The sequence below is a fragment of the Canis aureus genome, unplaced genomic scaffold (genome assembly GCF_053574225.1).
Source record: "Canis aureus isolate CA01 unplaced genomic scaffold, VMU_Caureus_v.1.0 ptg000129l_RagTag, whole genome shotgun sequence".
NCBI classification, from domain to species: Eukaryota; Metazoa; Chordata; class Mammalia; order Carnivora; family Canidae; genus Canis; species Canis aureus.
In genome coordinates this window covers 13569-34741 of record NW_027554441.1, presented here as the reverse complement: position 1 = coordinate 34741, position 21173 = coordinate 13569, and the positions used below count along the sequence as shown (strand labels likewise).

At 39.4% G+C, this 21173-nt stretch overlaps 1 pseudogene; it reads right to left on the bottom strand.

Moving 5' to 3' along the window:
* Positions 1-9022: 9022 nt before the first annotated feature.
* Positions 9023-9978, bottom strand: LOC144309612 (18S ribosomal RNA; annotated as a pseudogene).
* Positions 9979-21173: the final 11195 nt, after the last annotated feature.

Genomic DNA, 21173 nt, shown 5'->3' with positions numbered 1-21173 from the left:
ATATTATTACAAATAGTGATAATATTATGCCCTCTAAGCATAGTAGCGATGATATTAGGTGTGATCGATAAACAAGTATACCTATTAGAGAAAGAATGAATGCCAGAAAGATATTAATATATACTATGGACATATGATAATTATGAGATAAATCATAATCTAATGAGTCGAAATCATTTGTTTTGGCTTAAACTAATTATCATATTCGGTTCATTCTAGCCCCTTTTCGGTTCATTCGTACGCTAGGCTTGCAGCTAGGAGGGAGATTAGTAGGAGTGCTATGATAAGTATTGTTGTCAACTTGTTGGTTTGTGACGCTCAGGGAAGTGGGAGTAGGAGTGCGATTTCTAGGTCGAAAAGCAGGAATGTGATGGCAACTAGGAAGAATTTTATAGAGAAAGGTAGGCGAGCAGATCCCATGGGGTCAAAACCACATTCGTAGGGGCTTGTCTTGTCTGTATAAATATTTAGTTGGGGAAGTCAGAATGCGATTAGTACAAGTAAGGACGCTAGGGTTACATTAGTTATCAAGGTTAGTATTACGTTTATTACTTCTTTCCAGGTTGATCTGGAGCTAACTGATTGGAAGTCAATTGTACTAGTTATACTAAAGAAATAGGATCCTCATCAATAAATAGATACATATAAGAATAGTCAGACTACATCAACAAAGTGTCAATATCATGCAGCGGCTTCAAATCCGAAGTGGTGGTTTGATGTGAAGTGGTAGTATAGTTGTCGGAGAAAGCACACGATAAGGAATGTGGAGCCAATAATTACATGTAGTCCGTGAAACCCAGTAGCTATAAAAAAGGTAGATCCGTACACTCCGTCGGAGATTGTAAAAGATGTCTCGTAGTATTCGGAGGCCTGTAATAGTGTAAAATATACGCCTAAGGAGATTGTAATAAATAGGCCTTGAAGTATGTGTTTACGATTGCCTTCTATTAAACTATGATGGGCTCAAGTAATAGATACTCCGGAGGCTAGGAGGACTGAGGTGTTGAGTAGAGGAACTTCTAGTGGGTTAAGAGGAATAATGCCGGTGGGAGGTCAGCAACCTCCAAGTTCAGGAGTAGGGGCTAGGCTGGAATGGTAAAAGGCTCAAAAGAAGCCTGCAAAGAAAAATACTTCTGATACAATAAAAAGAACTATTCCGTACCGTAGTCCTTTTTGTACAATAGGGGTGTGATGTCCTTGGAATGTGCCTTCTCGGATCACATCTCGTCATCACTGGTATATGGTTAGCAGGTTGGTTGTGAATCCTAATGTAAGTAGGGATATTGAGTTATAGTGAAATCATATGATAAGACCCGATGTTATAAGAAGGGCAGAAAGGGCTCCTGTTAGCGGTCATGGGCTTGGGTTAACTATATGGTAAGCGTGAGTTTGGTGGGTCATTAGGTGTTGTCATGTAAGTATAGACTTACTAGTAAGGTAAAGACATAGGCTTGAATTAAGGCAACAGCAAACTCTAGAATCGTAAATAGAATTAAAATAATAAAAGTGATGAAAGCTGTGGTCGCGCTAATATTAATAAGAGCTAAGGTAGCCCCTCCAATCAAATGGATTAGGAGGTGTCCTGCAGTAATATTGGCGGTTAATCGAACGGCTAGAGCTATGGGTTGAATGAATAGACTAATAGTTTCGATGATTACTAGTATTGGAATTAGGGGAAGAGGGGTGCCTTGGGGTAGAAAGTGTGCCAAGGATGCTTTGGTCTTATAGCGGAAACCGGTAATTACTGTCCCTGCTCATAGGGGGATTGCTATTCCGAGGTTTATAGAGAGTTGTGTCGTGGGCGTAAATGAGTGGGGTAGTAGTCCAAGTAGGTTAGTTGAACCAATGAATAGAATTAGTGATATAAGTATGAGAGCTCAGGTTCGTCCCTTTTGATTATGAATTGCTAGTATTTGTTTTGATGTTAATTGAATTAATCATTGCTGAATGGAGATTAACCGATTATTGATTAGGCGATTGGGTGCTGGGAATAAAATGGAAGGGAATATGACGATCAGTACTACAATAGGGAGACCTATTATTGAGGGGGCAGCGAAAGAGGCGAATAAATTTTCGTTCATTTGTTTTCTCAAGGATTATGTTGACTAGTGATTTTAGTAGACTTGGTTATTGGGTTTTCCGGGTAGTGGTGATTTGAAATTTTTAGTTGGAATAGAATGAAGAGGGTGAGAAATATTGAAAAGATTATAATAAATCAGGTGGATGTGTCTAGCTGTGGCATTTCATTAAGGGGAGGTTAAAACTCCCAGTCTTTAACTTAAAAGGTTAATGCTTTATAGCTTCTTAATGAGTAAGTCTAGTCTAGGTTATACTATTAAGGCAGATCAGGTTTCAAAATAAGATAGGGGGACTATTTCAAGAACAATGGGTATAAAGCTATGGTTAGATCCGCAGATTTCAGAGCACTGGCCATAATACAGTCCCGGTCGTATGGCTATAAGGGTGGTTTGGTTTAGTCGTCCTGGAATAGCGTCAGTTTTTAGACCTAGTGATGGAACAGCTCATGAATGCAAAACGTCTTCTGAAGAAATAAGTATTCGGATGGTTATTTCTATTGGGAGGACAACTCGGTTGTCTACTTCTAATAGTCGGAGTTCTCCTGGCTTTAATTCTTGTGTTGGGATTATGTAGGAGTCAAAGTTTAAGTCTTCATAATCAGTATATTCATAGCTTCAGTATCATTGGTGGCCTATTGTTTTCACGGTTAAAGAGGGGTTATTGATTTCGTCTATTATATAAAGGATTCGGAGGGAAGGTAGAGCGATTAGGATTAGGATAATGGCGGGTAGGATAGTTCATACTGTTTCTACTTCCTGTGCGTCTATTGTGCTTGTATGAGTTAATTTTGTAGTCAATATTAGGGAAATGATGTAGAGAACTAAAGAACTGATTAAGAATACAATTATTAGTGTATGGTCATGAAAATGAAGTAGCTCCTCTATAATAGGGGAGGTTGCGTCCTGTAATCCGAGTTGAAATGGGTACGCCATAGAGGTATATAGGGGTTTCACCTATAATTTAACCTTGACAAAGTTATGTAATATTTTACTAATACCTCCTGATTGAGAAAGACATAGTGGTTATGACATTGGCTTGAAACCAATTTTAGGGGGTTCGATTCCTTCCTTTCTTATTTTTGGATTACATATGTAGGTTCTTCGAACGTGTGATATGGAGGGGGACATCCATGTAGTCATTCAATATTAGTTGTAGTAAGTTCTACTATAGCAACTTCTCGTTTGGATGCAAAGGCCTCTCAGATTATAAAAATTATAAGCATCACCGCTGTAAGCGAGATAAACGATCCTATAGAGGAGACGGTATTTCAGGTGGTATATGCATCTGGATAGTCAGAGTACCGACGAGGTATTCCGGATAAACCTAGGAAATGCTGAGGGAAGAAAGTTATATTTACTCCCACAAATATAATTGTAAAGTGAATCTTTGCTCAAGTATCGTTAAGAGTATAACCTGAGAATAAGGGGAATCAGTGGGCAAATCCTCCCATAATGGCAAAAACTGCTCCCATTGAGAGCACATAGTGAAAATGAGCTACAACATAATACGTATCATGAAGAACGATGTCTAAGGACGAATTAGCTAGGACAATGCCTGTTAGCCCGCCTACTGTGAATAAGAAAATAAACCCTAAAGCTCATAGCATAGCTGGAGATCATTTAATATTGCCTCCGTGAAGTGTTGCCAGTCAACTAAATACTTTTACTCCTGTTGGAATAGCGATAATTATAGTGGCGGATGTGAAGTATGCTCGTGTGTCTACGTCTATTCCTACAGTAAACATATGGTGAGCTCATACGATAAAGCCTAAAAACCCAATAGATATTATTGCCCATACTATTCCTATATAGCCGAAAGGCTCTTTTTTCCCTGAGTAGTAAGTGACAATGTGAGAAATTATTCCGAACCCTGGCAGGATAAGAATGTAAACTTCAGGATGTCCGAAGAATCAGAATAAGTGTTGATATAGGATAGGGTCTCCTCCTCCAGCGGGATCGAAAAATGTCGTATTAAGATTACGGTCTGTTAAAAGTATTGTAATTCCAGCAGCCAGTACAGGCAGGGATAGTAGGAGTAGAACTGCTGTAATTAGTACTGATCATACAAATAGGGGGGTTTGATACTGGGATATTGCAGGGGGTTTTATGTTGATAATAGTAGTAATGAAATTAATTGCCCCTAAAATAGAAGAGACTCCGGCTAAATGTAAGGAGAAAATTGTAAGATCAACGGATGCTCCTGCATGGGCCAGATTGCCAGCCAGTGGGGGGTAAACGGTCCACCCCGTTCCTGCACCTGCTTCTACCATAGAAGATGCTAATAGTAGAAGAAAAGATGGAGGAAGAAGTCAGAAGCTCATGTTATTTATTCGGGGGAATGCCATGTCCGGAGCACCAATTATTAATGGCACTAGTCAGTTTCCAAAGCCCCCAATTATAATGGGCATGACTATGAAGAAGATTATTACGAAAGCATGGGCGGTTACGACGACGTTATAAATTTGATCGTCGCCTAGTAAAGTACCGGGCTGACCTAGTTCGGCTCGGATGAGGAGGCTCAAGGCAGTGCCTACTATGCCGGCTCATGCTCCAAATAGTAAGTATAAAGTACCAATATCTTTGTGATTAGTAGAGAACAGTCATCGGTTAATGAACATAGGTAAAATGGCTGATAAAAGCATTAGACTGTAAATCTAAAAATAGAGGTTTAAGTCCTCTTTTTGCCAAGCTCTGTGGTGAATTTTCATATTGAATTGCAAATTCAAAGAAGCAGCCTAAGACGCCGCCGGGGCTTCTCCCGCCTTTTTTTTCTACGCGGCGGGAGAAGGTAGATTGAAGCCAGTTACTAGGGTATTTAGCTGTTAACTAAAATTTCGTGAGGTAGAAGCTCACCAATCTAGGGAGGGCTTAGCTTAATTAAAGTGTTTGATTTGCATTCAATTGATGTAAGATAGATTCTTGCAGCCCTTAGAGGTGATTTGGTCAGGGGTTAAGTGTATAGCACTTGCTTAGAGCTTTGAAGGCTCTTGGTCTGGTCTAACCTAAACTCCTAGTCCAAGACTGATAATATAGGTGTTAGCGGGAGTAGTATAGTTGAGATAATGATTAAGGGGGGTAGTAGGGTTGCCTTTTTTGTGTACTCGAATTGTCATTTTATTTTTATGTTATTTGTGGACGGGAATATGGTAAGTGCGGTGCTATATGTGAGTCGCAGGTAGAAATATAAGTTAAGTAGAGCGGTGATGGCTATTAGTGTTGGAATAATAATTATGTTATTTTTTGTTAATTCTTGAATAATTATTCATTTAGGGATGAAGCCAGATAATGGGGGTAGTCCTCCTAGGGATAATATTAAGATTAAGATTATGGAGGTGATTAGGGGAAATTTATTTCATATGTGGGATAAGGATAAGGTTGTGGTGGATGAGTTTAATATGAATAGTATGAAGGTAGATAGTGTTATTAGAATATATAAAGTTAAGTTTAGGATTATTATTGTAGGGTTGTAAATAATGATAGCGGCTATTCAGCCTATGTGGGCAATGGAGGAGTATGCTATGATTTTTCGTAGTTGAGTTTGATTTAGTCCGCCTCAGCCTCCTACTAGAACGGATGCGAGGGCTATTAGTATAAGAAGGTTGGTGTTAATTGATGGGGAGATTTGATATAGGATGGATATAGGTGCGATTTTTTGTCATGTTAGTAGGATTATTCCTGATATAAGTGTTACTCCTTGTGCTACTTCGGGAACTCAGAAGTGGAATGGAGATAGGCCTAGTTTTATTGTTAGGGCGGTGGTTATTATGATGGATGCGATGGGGTTTGAGATTTTTGAGATTACTCATTGGCCGGAGTAAAGAAGGTTAATGGTGACTCCTATTATTAGTAATATTGAGGCAGTAGCTTGTGTAAGAAAATATTTTGTAGAGGCTTCTATGGCTCGTGGATTATACTTTTTTATGAGGATAGGGATGATGGCTAGCATGTTTATTTCGAATCCAATTCAGATCAGTAATCAGTGCGAGCTTAGTATGACGATTATGGTCCCTGCCATGATAGTTGCTATAATAATAGTGAGAATAGGGGGTTTTATTAGTACGGGAAGGGTATAAACCAACATTTTCGGGGTATGGGCCCGATAGCTTAATTTAGCTGACCTTACTGTAGAATATAGTGTAAGTTTGGTAGCACGAAGATCTTTGAATTCTTAAGATTAGGTTCGAAGCCTATTATTCTAGAAATAAGAGGATTTAAACCTCTATTATTTACTCTATCAAAGTAACTCTTTTATCAGACATATTTCTTATGTTTGGGGTGGGATACTCGCGGTAATAATGGGTAAGGCAACATGTCATATGCATAGGGCTAAAGTTAGGGGTAGAAAATTTTTTCACAATAAGTGTATTAATTGATCATAGCGGAATCGAGGGTATGATGCTCGAATTCATAGGAAGCAGATAGTTAGTAAGAGGGTTTTTATAGTGAAGTTAATAGAGTAGAGTTCTGGTATAAATGGGTTGTGGAATGCACCGAAGAATAGAATTGTTGTGAGGATATTTATTATAATGATATTTGCGTACTCTGCTAGAAAGAATAGGGCAAAAGGACCCGCTGCATACTCTACGTTAAATCCAGAAACTAGTTCGGATTCTCCTTCAGTTAAGTCGAAGGGGGCTCGGTTAGTTTCTGCTAGAGTAGAAATGAATCATATCATGGCTAGGGGCCAGGCCGGAAAGATTAGTCATATATGTTCTTGGGTGATAATTAGTGTGGATAGTGTAAATGACCCGTTTATTAGGAGGACTGATAGGAGAATGATTGCTAGTGTTACTTCATATGAGATTGTTTGAGCTACTGCTCGGAGGGCTCCGATTAGAGCGTATTTGGAGTTTGAGGCTCATCCTGACCAAAGGATGGAGTATACGGCGAGACTTGATATTGCTAGTATGAATAGGACTCCTAAGTTTATATTAATGAGTGGGTAGGGCATTGGGAGAGGGATTCATATAGTTAGGGCTAGTGATAGAGCTAGAATGGGGGCTAGAATGAATATTGATATGGAGGATGTAAGTGGTCGTAGAGGTTCTTTTGTGAAGAGTTTTACTGCATCTGCGATTGGTTGAAGGAGGCCGTAGGGGCCTACGATATTAGGCCCTTTTCGAAGTTGTATGTAGCCTAAGACTTTTCGTTCAACGAGGGTGAGGAAGGCTACGGCAAGAAGGATTGGGATGATAAGAGAGATAATGTTGATAAAGAACATTTTGTTAGGGAGAGGAATTGAACCTCTGATAATAAAGGTTTAAGTTTTACGCAGTTACCGGGCTCTGCCACCCTAACAAAGCCCCTTTTCTCGGGCTTATGAGGAGATAAACTGGTTAGATTGAGTTGACTTCATCTATTAGTTTTAAGGCGCCTTTGTGAGGTAGGCCTTACATCCCTTGTCCTTTCGTACTGGGGGAGGTTATATAATAGATAGAAACCGACCTGGATTACTCCGGTCTGAACTCAGATCACGTAGGACTTTAATCGTTGAACAAACGAACCCTTAATAGCTGCTGCACCATTAGGATGTCCTGATCCAACATCGAGGTCGTAAACCCTATTGTCGATATGGACTCTTGAATAGGATTGCGCTGTTATCCCTAGGGTAACTTGTTCCGTTGATCAAAAATTATTGGATCAATAAGTGATGTTATATTTTGACTTGTGGGTCTAAATTTTAATCACTCGGGAGTTTTTTTATATTCCGAGGTCACCCCAACCTAAATTGCTAACCCACAATAATGGTGTAATGTTATGCCTTGTAGGTATTTAGTATCCATAAGTTTGGGTTAGTTAATTAAAGCTCCATAGGGTCTTCTCGTCTTATTGTGGCATTCCCGCCTCTTCACGGGAAGGTCAATTTCACTGATTGGGAATAAGAGACAGTTAAACCCTCGTGTGGCCATTCATACAAGTCCTTATTTAGAGAACAAATGATTATGCTACCTTTGCACGGTCAGGATACCGCGGCCGTTAAACAAGTGTCACTGGGCAGGCAGTGCCTCCAATACTAGAAATGCTGGAGGTGATGTTTTTGGTAAACAGGCGGGGTTTGTGTTTGCCGAGTTCCTTTTACTCCTTTTAATCTTTCCTTAAATGCATGCCTGTGTTGGGTTAACAATAGGGTAGATAAGTATTTCATTTTTGGGTTGATATTATCAGATTGTTAACTATCAGTGGTCTATCCGTTTCTGATATAAGCTTATGCGGGGAGAAAATAGTTCTTGTTACTCATACTAGCATTGTTGCTTCTATATTTAAATAGAATGGCCCAGGAGGTATAATTAGGAGTTGATGTAATATGATTGGGATTAAGTTATATTGTTTGTTGAGCTGGAACGCTTTCTCAATTGGTGGCTGCTTTTAAGCCAACTATGGTGATGTTAGTATATACTCTCTAATAAAGGTTGTATCCTGATTCTAAGAAGCTGTACCTTCTTAGACTATATTTTAAATTTACATTAAAATTTTGTTTTTTTTAGGTAAATTTAAAGTTGAACTAAAATTCTGTTTGTGGGCAACCAGCTATCACCAGGCTCGTTAGGCTTTTCACCTCTACCCACAAATCTTCTCACTATTTTGCTACATAGATGAGTTGATCCTTTTAGATTGTTTATGGGTAGCTCGTCTGGTTTCGGGGAGCTTAGCTTAAGTTCTCTTTGTTAAGTCGTTTCTGGCTAGTTCATTATGCAAAAGGTAAAAGGGGTAATCTTTGCTGTTTAATACTGTTAAGATGTCTTTCATCATTCCCTTACGGTACTATCTCTATCGCTCCAATTAAAATTTCTATCTCCTATACTTTTATTATTTAACTAAATGTTTTACTTTATATGTCTGTGATACTTAAGTTTGGGGTTAGTTGGGCTAGCTTTTGTTCAAAGTGGTCATAAGTAATGAAATCTTCTGGGTGTAGGCCAGACGCTTTAGTTAAGCTACACTTTGATTAATCCAAGCACACCTTCCGGTATGCTTACCTTGTTACGACTTGTCTCCTCTTGTGTCTTAGTTAAGTTAATATGGTTATGGTTGTGTCTTATTACTTGAGGAGGGTGACGGGCGGTGTGTGCGTGCTTCATGGCCCTATTCAATTAAGCTCTCTATTCTTAATTTACTACTAAATCCTCCTTCAGTTTTTAATTTCATAAAAACGTTCGTGGAATGTTCTTGGGTAGAAAATGTAGCCCATTTCTTCCCACCCCATAAGTTACACCTTGACCTAACTTTTTTATGTAAAATGATTGTGCTTACTATTCTACCTTTTGAGGGTTTGCTGAAGATGGCGGTATATAGACTGAATTAGCAAAGGGTGGTGAGGTTTATCGGGGTTTATCGATTATAGAACAGGCTCCTCTAGAGGGATATAAAGCACCGCCAAGTCCTTTGAGTTTTAAGCTATTGCTAGTAGTCCTCTGGCGAATTATTTTGTTGTAAAATTATCTATGTTTAGGGCTAAGCATAGTGGGGTATCTAATCCCAGTTTGGGTCTTAGCTTATCGTGTAGTCAGATTATTATAAAGTCACTTTCGTGGTCTATTTTATGGTAACTGTAGCTTTTTACGGCTTAGTTAAGTTTTAACTTTAGTGCAAAGGTATCTTAAACACGCTTTACGCCGTGGGCCTATTAGTTTGGGTTAATCGTATGACCGCGGTGGCTGGCACGAAATTTACCAACCCTTTTTAGTATGGCTTAGTCAAACTTTCGTTTATGGCTTAATTTTTATCACTGCTGTATCCCGTGGGGGTGTGGCTTAGCAAGGTGTTATGAGCTACTTAAGAGTGTGCTTGATACCTGCTCCTTTAGATCACTGCTGATTTTAAGGGCATTCTCACTGGGGCGTGGAGACTTGCATGTGTAAGTCTACTAAGAACTAATAGGAAGGCTAGGACCAAACCTTTGTGTTTATGGAGTCGTGCGACTCATCTTGGCATTTTCAGTGCCTTGCTTTATTAATTAAGCTACATTAACTTATACTGAAATTGTAGTGTGTATAATAAATAAATACATAGTAAATATGAGAGGAAAAAAAAAGGGGATGCTATCTATAGATAGACCACGAGATCGAATGCGTGTAAGACTGTTGTGTTAAGTTAACTAGAGTAGCAATACATTTGTATACAATTTAAATAAAGCTTGTGAGTATTGTATGCACTTAGTCCTGTTTTTGGGGTTTGGCAGGACATAAATAAGTGTATAATAGATGACATGAGTTTATGGGGGGTAAGGGGGGTTTGTATAAGTTAACTTAATGTCTTGCGCGTGTACGTACGTGTACACACGTGTACGTACGTGTACACACGTGTACGTACGTGTACACACGTGTACGTACGTGTACACACGTGTACGTACGTGTACACACGTGTACGTACGTGTACACACGTGTACGTACGTGTACGTACGTGTACACACGTGTACGTACGTGTACACACGTGTACGTACGTGTACACACGTGTACGTACGTGTACACACGTGTACGTACGTGTACACACGTGTACGTACGTGTACACACGTGTACGTACGTGTACACACGTGTGTCCTAGAATTATATGTCCTGAAACCATTGACTGAATAGCACCTTGATTTTATGCGTGAGTTGATAAATGATAATGAATAAGTCCAGCTACAAGTTATTTGACTGCATTAGGGCCGCGACGGGCATATTCCCTGAGAGCAGAAGATAAGTTAGAGTTAGTGCCGTTGCGGTCATAGATGAGTGATAGCAGATTCCCCCCCTAAAAATAAAAGATACCAAATGCATGACACCACAGTTATGTGTGATCATGGGCTGATTAGTCACTAGTCCATCGAGATGTCCCATTTGCGAGAATTAGTAGGATTGGAATAAATAGAGTCATGGCCCTGAGGTAAGAACCAGATGCCAGGTATAGTTTCATGATAGTAACCCCCACATTAGCATGGGCCCGGAGCGAGAAGAGTGACATTACAGGCAAGGATTGATGGTTTCTCGAGGCATGGTGATTAAGCCCTTATTGGACTAAGTGATATGCATCTAGTTACTGTTGAGGATCAATGGGTTGTGGAATTGGACTAGACATGTCCTATGTAAAGATATAATATCATGTACATGCTTATATGCATGGGGCAAGCCATTAATGCACGACGTACATAGGGGAGGGAAAGAAGGATTTTTTGGAGATACTGACATAGCACAGTAGAGGTGGTCCAATATATGAATGTAGGGGGTGTCAGGGAATAGTTTAAGAAGAATTTCAGCTTTGGGTGCTGATGGTGGAGCAAGAGCTTCTTCCTTGAGTCTTAGGGAGGGCGACTACTCTCCATTTTTGGTTTACAAGACCAAGGTAATGATTATACTACAAAGACTCTTCATTTTAGAAGATTATTTTCGATAACGCTAATTGTTGGCATTAGAATCAATAGGATGGTGAAATATAGAATTGAGGCGACCTGTCCGATAATGATGAAAGGGTGTTCAACTGGCTGTCCTCCAATCCAAGTTAAAGTGAGAAGATCGGCGACTAAAAGTCAGAATAGGCATTGGCTGAGGGGTCGGAATATTATACTGCGTTGCTTAGATGTGTGGAGGAATGGAATGAATGCTAAAATTAGGATGGAGAATACTAGGGCGAGTACACCTCCTAATTTATTAGGGATAGATCGTAGGATGGCATAGGCGAATAGGAAGTATCATTCAGGTTTGATATGTGGAGGGGTGTTTAGGGGGTTTGCAGGGGTGTAGTTGTCTGGATCTCCTAATAGGTCTGGTGAAAATAAAACTAGTGATATTAAGACTAGGAGCAGGAGTAGGATTCCTAGGATATCTTTAATTGTGTAGTAGGGGTGAAACGGAATTTTGTCTGAGTCTGATGTGATTCCTGAGGGGTTGTTGGATCCGGTTTCGTGTAGAAATAGGAGGTGTACTATTGCTAGAGCTGCGATGATGAATGGAAAGATAAAATGAAATGCAAAGAATCGTGTTAAGGTTGCTTTGTCTACTGAGAAGCCACCTCAGATTCACTCTACTAAGTTGGTTCCGATATAGGGGATGGCGGAGAGAAGGTTAGTGATTACAGTTGCCCCTCAAAATGATATTTGTCCTCACGGCAGTACATAGCCTATGAATGCTGTGGCTATGGTTGCGAATAGTAGTACAATTCCAATGTTTCATGTTTCTATGAATACATAGGATCCATAGTATAGGCCTCGTCCCACATGTATGAATAGGCAGATGAAGAATATGGAAGCGCCATTTGCATGTATATAGCGGATAATTCAGCCGTAGTTAACGTCTCGACAGATGTGGGTGACCGATGAAAAAGCTGTGGCCGTGTCCGATGTGTAGTGTATAGCTAGAAATAAACCTGTTAGAATCTGTAGAATCAAGCATACTCCTAATAAGGACCCGAAATTCCATCAAGCAGAGATGTTAGATGGCGCTGGGAGGTCAATGAATGAATTGTTGACAATTTTGGCTAGTGGGTGGGTTTTTCGAATGTTGGTCATTAATGTTCTTATAGTTGAAATACAACGATGATTTTTCATGTCATTAGTCATGGTTAAATTCCATGTAGGAATAATGATAACATACATTGTATTTATTTTAAGTATCGTTTTTGTGATGAGTTTTGTGGGTTTTGCCACTAAACCATCTCCTATTTATGGTGGGCTTGTGCTAATTATTAGCGGTGGGATTGGTTGTGCGATTGTTCTGAATTTTGGGGGTTCTTTTTTAGGGCTGATAGTGTTTTTAATTTATTTGGGGGGTATATTAGTAGTATTTGGTTATACAACTGCTATGGCTACTGAGCAATACCCTGAGGTGTGAGTTTCAAATAAGGCTGTTCTAGCGGCTTTTATTACTGGTCTATTGTCTGAGTTGTTGACTGCTTGCTATATTTTGAAGGATGATGAGGTGGAGGTAGTATTAAAGTTTAATGGAATAGGGGATTGGGTAATTTATGATACGGGGGACTCTGGGTTTTTTAGTGAAGAGGCTATGGGTATTGCGGCTTTATATAGTTATGGAACCTGGTTGGTGATTGTTACAGGTTGGTCGCTGTTAACTGGTGTGTTGGTTATCATGGAAGTTACCCGTGGTAATTAAGGATTAGTAGGCTGAGAATTATAGTTAGTATGAACGATAGGAAATAGAGCTTGATGAGACCCTTTTGATTTGAAATAAGGGTAGAAGATTTTATTTGGAAATACGAGATTGATTTGGGTAGGATGTTTTCTAGTCAGATGGAGTCCAGAAGTATAGATGCTGATTTCTGGCTGATGGTTAAACTTGTTTTAGGTGTGAGGCGGTGCATAATGGTTGGATAATAGCCAAGGAGGGTGGAAAATTTAAAGTAATTAGATGGATAGTTAAATTTGAGTCCTTGTATGGTAAGGTTTAGTTCTAGTGCCAGGATGAAACCCAAGATAGTTACTGCAAGGGCTATCATTTTTAGATAATGAGGCATAGTTATCTGTGGGATGGTGGTGGGTGTGATGCTGTGGGAGATAATGTATCCTGCAAATACACTTCCGATAAGGAGTCGTTTAATAGAGTTAATTAGGAGAGGATTATTCTCGTTGATAAGGATTATAGGGGAGAAGCGGGGCTGGCCTAGTAGAGCGAAGAATATAATTCGGGTGCTGTAGGCAGCGGTTAGGGATGTGGCAACGAGTGTAATTAAGAGGGCTCAGGCGTTGGTATTCGACGTGTTAGCGGACTCGATGATCAGGTCTTTGGAGTAGAATCCTGTAAGGAAAGGTATGCCTGTTAATGCGAGGCTTCCGACAATCAGGGAAGTTGTGGTGAAGGGAAGGACTTTAAATAGGCCACCTATCTTTCGAATGTCTTGTTCATCGTTTAGGCTGTGGATAATTGACCCTGAACATATGAATAACATAGCTTTAAAAAATGCGTGAGTGCAGATGTGTAAGAAGGCTAGGTAAGGCTGGTTAATGCCAATTGTTACTATTATTAGGCCTAGTTGGCTTGAGGTAGAGAACGCTACAATTTTTTTGATATCGTTCTGTGTAAGAGCGCAGATTGCAGTAAATAGTGTAGTAATAGCCCCTAAGCATAAAGTGAGGGTTTGAATAGTTTGATTATGCTCTATTAGTGGATGAAAGCGGATAAGAAGAAATACTCCTGCTACAACTATTGTGCTTGAGTGAAGTAGGGCTGATACAGGAGTGGGGCCTTCTATGGCTGAGGGGAGTCAGGGATGTAAGCCGAATTGAGCAGATTTACCGGTAGCTGCTAATAGTAAGCCAAGTAGCGGCAAATTAAAATTATCGTTTGTTGTAATAAAGATTTGTTGAAGGTCTCATGTGTTTAAGTTCAATAGAAACCATGCTATGGTTATAATGAAGCCTACATCTCCAATACGGTTATAGAGGATAGCTTGTAGGGCAGCTGTATTTGCATCGGTTCGGCCGTATCATCATCCAATAAGTAAAAATGATATAATGCCAACTCCTTCTCAGCCAATGAATAGTTGGAATATGTTGTTTGCGGTGACTAAGACTATTATAGTAATAAGAAATAAGAGAAGATACTTGAAAAATCGGTTAATATAAGGATCGGAGTGTATATATCATATAGAAAACTCTATAATAGACCACGTGACAAAAAGGGCTACGGGCACAAAGATTATTGAGAAGTAGTCTAATTTAAAACTCATGGATAGTTTTATGGTCTGGATTGTTATTCAATGTCAGTTTGAAACAATTGTTTCCTGTCCTGAGTAGATGAATATTATTGTGGGAATTATGCTAATTATGAATGCGTAAGAAGTAGCGGTTTTTACATAGTATGGGTATAGCTTATTTTTGTAGAGTTTAGTAGAGGTTATAATGATGGGCAAAGTAAGAATGACTAGAGCTGTGATTATGCATGAAGTAAATATATTTATTACTTTTATTTGGAGTTGCACCAATTTTTTGGTTCCTAAGACCAATGGATTACTTCTATCCTATAAAAGTTGAAAAAGCCATGTTCTTATACATGGGAGCATGAGTTAGCAGTTCTTGCAGTACTTTTTCGGTAAGCAAAAAGGTTTGAGCTTTTATTATTAGATTCACAATCTAATGTTTTTGTTAAACTATGCTTACAGTAGATGGGACCGAGAATAATTTTAGGGTTAAGGGATAGGAGGAGTAGAGGCAGTAGATGCAAGGTTATTAGGGCATTTTCTCGTGTGAATGACGGTTTGATATTTTTGATATGGTGGGAATATTTACCACGCTGTGTGGTGATTAGTATATAAAGTGAGTATAGGGCAGTGATGGTGATGTTAATTCCTATTAGAATAATAGTAATGTTGGATCATGAGAATGAGGATATCACTACAAATAGTTCTCCGATAAGATTAATTGTTGGAGGAAGAGCCAGATTTGTGAGGCTTGCTAATAACCATCAGGCTGCTATCAGGGGAAGGAGGGTTTGAAGTCCTCGTGCGAGAATCATAGTACGGCTATGGATTCGTTCGTAATTGGAGTTGGCTAAGCAGAATAGCATCGAGGATGTTAAACCATGGGCAATTATTAGGGCTGTTGCACCTATATAACTTCATGGTGTTTGAATAAGAACCGCTACAATAACGAGTGCCATATGACTAACTGAGGAGTATGCAATTAGGGATTTTAGATCTGTTTGACGGAGACAGATAGAGCTTGTTATGATTATGCCTCATAGAGATAATATTATGAAAGGATACGCTATGAAGTTGGTCAGGGGGTTTAGTAGGGTTGTAATTCGTATCATGCCATAGCCTCCTAATTTCAGGAGTACGGCGGCAAGTACCATGGAGCCGGCAATAGGGGCCTCTACGTGTGCTTTTGGTAGTCACAAGTGGAGGCCGTATAGAGGTATCTTTACTATGAATGCTATCATGCATGCCAATCATAAGAAAACATTAGATCAGGAGTTTGGCAGAGGTTGAATTCAGTATTGAATTATGAGAAAATTTAGGGAGCCCATGAAATTGTGGATGTAAAGGAGAGCTACTAGGAGTGGGAGAGATCCTATTAAAGTATAAAATAAGAAGTAGAGCCCTGCGTTTAGTCGTTCAGTTTGATTCCCCCATCGGGTAATAATGATCAGGGTTGGGATTAGTGTTGCCTCAAATAGGATGTAAAAGAAGATAAGTTCAGAGGCGGTGAAAGTTATAATTAGGAACAACTGGAGAAGAATCAGTATTGAAATATATAGTTTTTTTCGAGTTAAGGGTTCTTTTGATAAATGGTGTTGGCTTGCTATAAGTATAAGGGGTAGAAGTCATGTTGTAAGTGCTAGTAGCGGTGCTGATAGGGAGTCAGAGAAAAATATTAAGGAGGGGTTCAATGTATTATCATTTGGTTGATTCAGGTAGAATAAGCTGATTAAGCTGATTAGCAAACCATATGTTGTCGTGTTAATTCAGATTATGTTAGGCTTTGATACTCATGTAAGGGGGATCAGTATGATAGTGGGGATGATAATTTTTAGCATTGTAAGAGGTTTAGGTTTTGTACGTAATCAGTCCCGTAGGTGTTAGATACTATAACTAGTAGAGATAGTCCTAATGCTGCTTCGCAGGCAGCAAATACTAGTAGTACGATTGGTATCATGCTGGCTAATGTAAGGTGGTTGTTGAGAATAGTTACAGATATTATTACAAATAGTGATAATATTATGCCCTCTAAGCATAGTAGCGATGATATTAGGTGTGATCGATAAACAAGTATACCTATTAGAGAAAGAATGAATGCCAGAAAGATATTAATATATACTATGGACATATGATAATTATGAGATAAATCATAATCTAATGAGTCGAAATCATTTGTTTTGGCTTAAACTAATTATCATATTCGGTTCATTCTAGCCCCTTTTCGGTTCATTCGTACGCTAGGCTTGCAGCTAGGAGGGAGATTAGTAGGAGTGCTATGATAAGTATTGTTGTCAACTTGTTGGTTTGTGACGCTCAGGGAAGTGGGAGTAGGAGTGCGATTTCTAGGTCGAAAAGCAGGAATGTGATGGCAACTAGGAAGAATTTTATAGAGAAAGGTAGGCGAGCAGATCCCATGGGGTCAAAACCACATTCGTAGGGGCTTGTCTTGTCTGTATAAATATTTAGTTGGGGAAGTCAGAATGCGATTAGTACAAGTAAGGACGCTAGGGTTACATTAGTTATCAAGGTTAGTATTACGTTTATTACTTCTTTCCAGGTTGATCTGGAGCTAACTGATTGGAAGTCAATTGTACTAGTTATACTAAAGAAATAGGATCCTCATCAATAAATAGATACATATAAGAATAGTCAGACTACATCAACAAAGTGTCAATATCATGCAGCGGCTTCAAATCCGAAGTGGTGGTTTGATGTGAAGTGGTAGTATAGTTGTCGGAGAAAGCACACGATAAGGAATGTGGAGCCAATAATTACATGTAGTCCGTGAAACCCAGTAGCTATAAAAAAGGTAGATCCGTACACTCCGTCGGAGATTGTAAAAGATGTCTCGTAGTATTCGGAGGCCTGTAATAGTGTAAAATATACGCCTAAGGAGATTGTAATAAATAGGCCTTGAAGTATGTGTTTACGATTGCCTTCTATTAAACTATGATGGGCTCAAGTAATAGATACTCCGGAGGCTAGGAGGACTGAGGTGTTGAGTAGAGGAACTTCTAGTGGGTTAAGAGGAATAATGCCGGTGGGAGGTCAGCAACCTCCAAGTTCAGGAGTAGGGGCTAGGCTGGAATGGTAAAAGGCTCAAAAGAAGCCTGCAAAGAAAAATACTTCTGATACAATAAAAAGAACTATTCCGTACCGTAGTCCTTTTTGTACAATAGGGGTGTGATGTCCTTGGAATGTGCCTTCTCGGATCACATCTCGTCATCACTGGTATATGGTTAGCAGGTTGGTTGTGAATCCTAATGTAAGTAGGGATATTGAGTTATAGTGAAATCATATGATAAGACCCGATGTTATAAGAAGGGCAGAAAGGGCTCCTGTTAGCGGTCATGGGCTTGGGTTAACTATATGGTAAGCGTGAGTTTGGTGGGTCATTAGGTGTTGTCATGTAAGTATAGACTTACTAGTAAGGTAAAGACATAGGCTTGAATTAAGGCAACAGCAAACTCTAGAATCGTAAATAGAATTAAAATAATAAAAGTGATGAAAGCTGTGGTCGCGCTAATATTAATAAGAGCTAAGGTAGCCCCTCCAATCAAATGGATTAGGAGGTGTCCTGCAGTAATATTGGCGGTTAATCGAACGGCTAGAGCTATGGGTTGAATGAATAGACTAATAGTTTCGATGATTACTAGTATTGGAATTAGGGGAAGAGGGGTGCCTTGGGGTAGAAAGTGTGCCAAGGATGCTTTGGTCTTATAGCGGAAACCGGTAATTACTGTCCCTGCTCATAGGGGGATTGCTATTCCGAGGTTTATAGAGAGTTGTGTCGTGGGCGTAAATGAGGGGGTAGTAGTCCAAGTAGGTTAGTTGAACCAATGAATAGAATTAGTGATATAAGTATGAGAGCTCAGGTTCGTCCCTTTTGATTATGAATTGCTAGTATTTGTTTTGATGTTAATTGAATTAATCATTGCTGAATGGAGATTAACCGATTATTGATTAGGCGATTGGGTGCTGGGAATAAAATGGAAGGGAATATGACGATCAGTACTACAATAGGGAGACCTATTATTGAGGGGGCAGCGAAAGAGGCGAATAAATTTTCGTTCATTTGTTTTCTCAAGGATTATGTTGACTAGTGATTTTAGTAGACTTGGTTATTGGGTTTTCCGGGTAGTGGTGATTTGAAATTTTTAGTTGGAATAGAATGAAGAGGGTGAGAAATATTGAAAAGATTATAATAAATCAGGTGGATGTGTCTAGCTGTGGCATTTCATTAAGGGGAGGTTAAAACTCCCAGTCTTTAACTTAAAAGGTTAATGCTTTATAGCTTCTTAATGAGTAAGTCTAGTCTAGGTTATACTATTAAGGCAGATCAGGTTTCAAAATAAGATAGGGGGACTATTTCAAGAACAATGGGTATAAAGCTATGGTTAGATCCGCAGATTTCAGAGCACTGGCCATAATACAGTCCCGGTCGTATGGCTATAAGGGTGGTTTGGTTTAGTCGTCCTGGAATAGCGTCAGTTTTTAGACCTAGTGATGGAACAGCTCATGAATGCAAAACGTCTTCTGAAGAAATAAGTATTCGGATGGTTATTTCTATTGGGAGGACAACTCGGTTGTCTACTTCTAATAGTCGGAGTTCTCCTGGCTTTAATTCTTGTGTTGGGATTATGTAGGAGTCAAAGTTTAAGTCTTCATAATCAGTATATTCATAGCTTCAGTATCATTGGTGGCCTATTGTTTTCACGGTTAAAGAGGGGTTATTGATTTCGTCTATTATATAAAGGATTCGGAGGGAAGGTAGAGCGATTAGGATTAGGATAATGGCGGGTAGGATAGTTCATACTGTTTCTACTTCCTGTGCGTCTATTGTGCTTGTATGAGTTAATTTTGTAGTCAATATTAGGGAAATGATGTAGAGAACTAAAGAACTGATTAAGAATACAATTATTAGTGTATGGTCATGAAAATGAAGTAGCTCCTCTATAATAGGGGAGGTTGCGTCCTGTAATCCGAGTTGAAATGGGTACGCCATAGAGGTATATAGGGGTTTCACCTATAATTTAACCTTGACAAAGTTATGTAATATTTTACTAATACCTCCTGATTGAGAAAGACATAGTGGTTATGACATTGGCTTGAAACCAATTTTAGGGGGTTCGATTCCTTCCTTTCTTATTTTTGGATTACATATGTAGGTTCTTCGAACGTGTGATATGGAGGGGGACATCCATGTAGTCATTCAATATTAGTTGTAGTAAGTTCTACTATAGCAACTTCTCGTTTGGATGCAAAGGCCTCTCAGATTATAAAAATTATAAGCATCACCGCTGTAAGCGAGATAAACGATCCTATAGAGGAGACGGTATTTCAGGTGGTATATGCATCTGGATAGTCAGAGTACCGACGAGGTATTCCGGATAAACCTAGGAAATGCTGAGGGAAGAAAGTTATATTTACTCCCACAAATATAATTGTAAAGTGAATCTTTGCTCAAGTATCGTTAAGAGTATAACCTGAGAATAAGGGGAATCAGTGGGCAAATCCTCCCATAATGGCAAAAACTGCTCCCATTGAGAGCACATAGTGAAAATGAGCTACAACATAATACGTATCATGAAGAACGATGTCTAAGGACGAATTAGCTAGGACAATGCCTGTTAGCCCGCCTACTGTGAATAAGAAAATAAACCCTAAAGCTCATAGCATAGCTGGAGATCATTTAATATTGCCTCCGTGAAGTGTTGCCAGTCAACTAAATACTTTTACTCCTGTTGGAATAGCGATAATTATAGTGGCGGATGTGAAGTATGCTCGTGTGTCTACGTCTATTCCTACAGTAAACATATGGTGAGCTCATACGATAAAGCCTAAAAACCCAATAGATATTATTGCCCATACTATTCCTATATAGCCGAAAGGCTCTTTTTTCCCTGAGTAGTAAGTGACAATGTGAGAAATTATTCCGAACCCTGGCAGGATAAGAATGTAAACTTCAGGATGTCCGAAGAATCAGAATAAGTGTTGATATAGGATAGGGTCTCCTCCTCCAGCGGGATCGAAAAATGTCGTATTAAGATTACGGTCTGTTAAAAGTATTGTAATTCCAGCAGCCAGTACAGGCAGGGATAGTAGGAGTAGAACTGCTGTAATTAGTACTGATCATACAAATAGGGGGGTTTGATACTGGGATATTGCAGGGGGTTTTATGTTGATAATAGTAGTAATGAAATTAATTGCCCCTAAAATAGAAGAGACTCCGGCTAAATGTAAGGAGAAAATTGTAAGATCAACGGATGCTCCTGCATGGGCCAGATTGCCAGCCAGTGGGGGGTAAACGGTCCACCCCGTTCCTGCACCTGCTTCTACCATAGAAGATGCTAATAGTAGAAGAAAAGATGGAGGAAGAAGTCAGAAGCTCATGTTATTTATTCGGGGGAATGCCATGTCCGGAGCACCAATTATTAATGGCACTAGTCAGTTTCCAAAGCCCCCAAT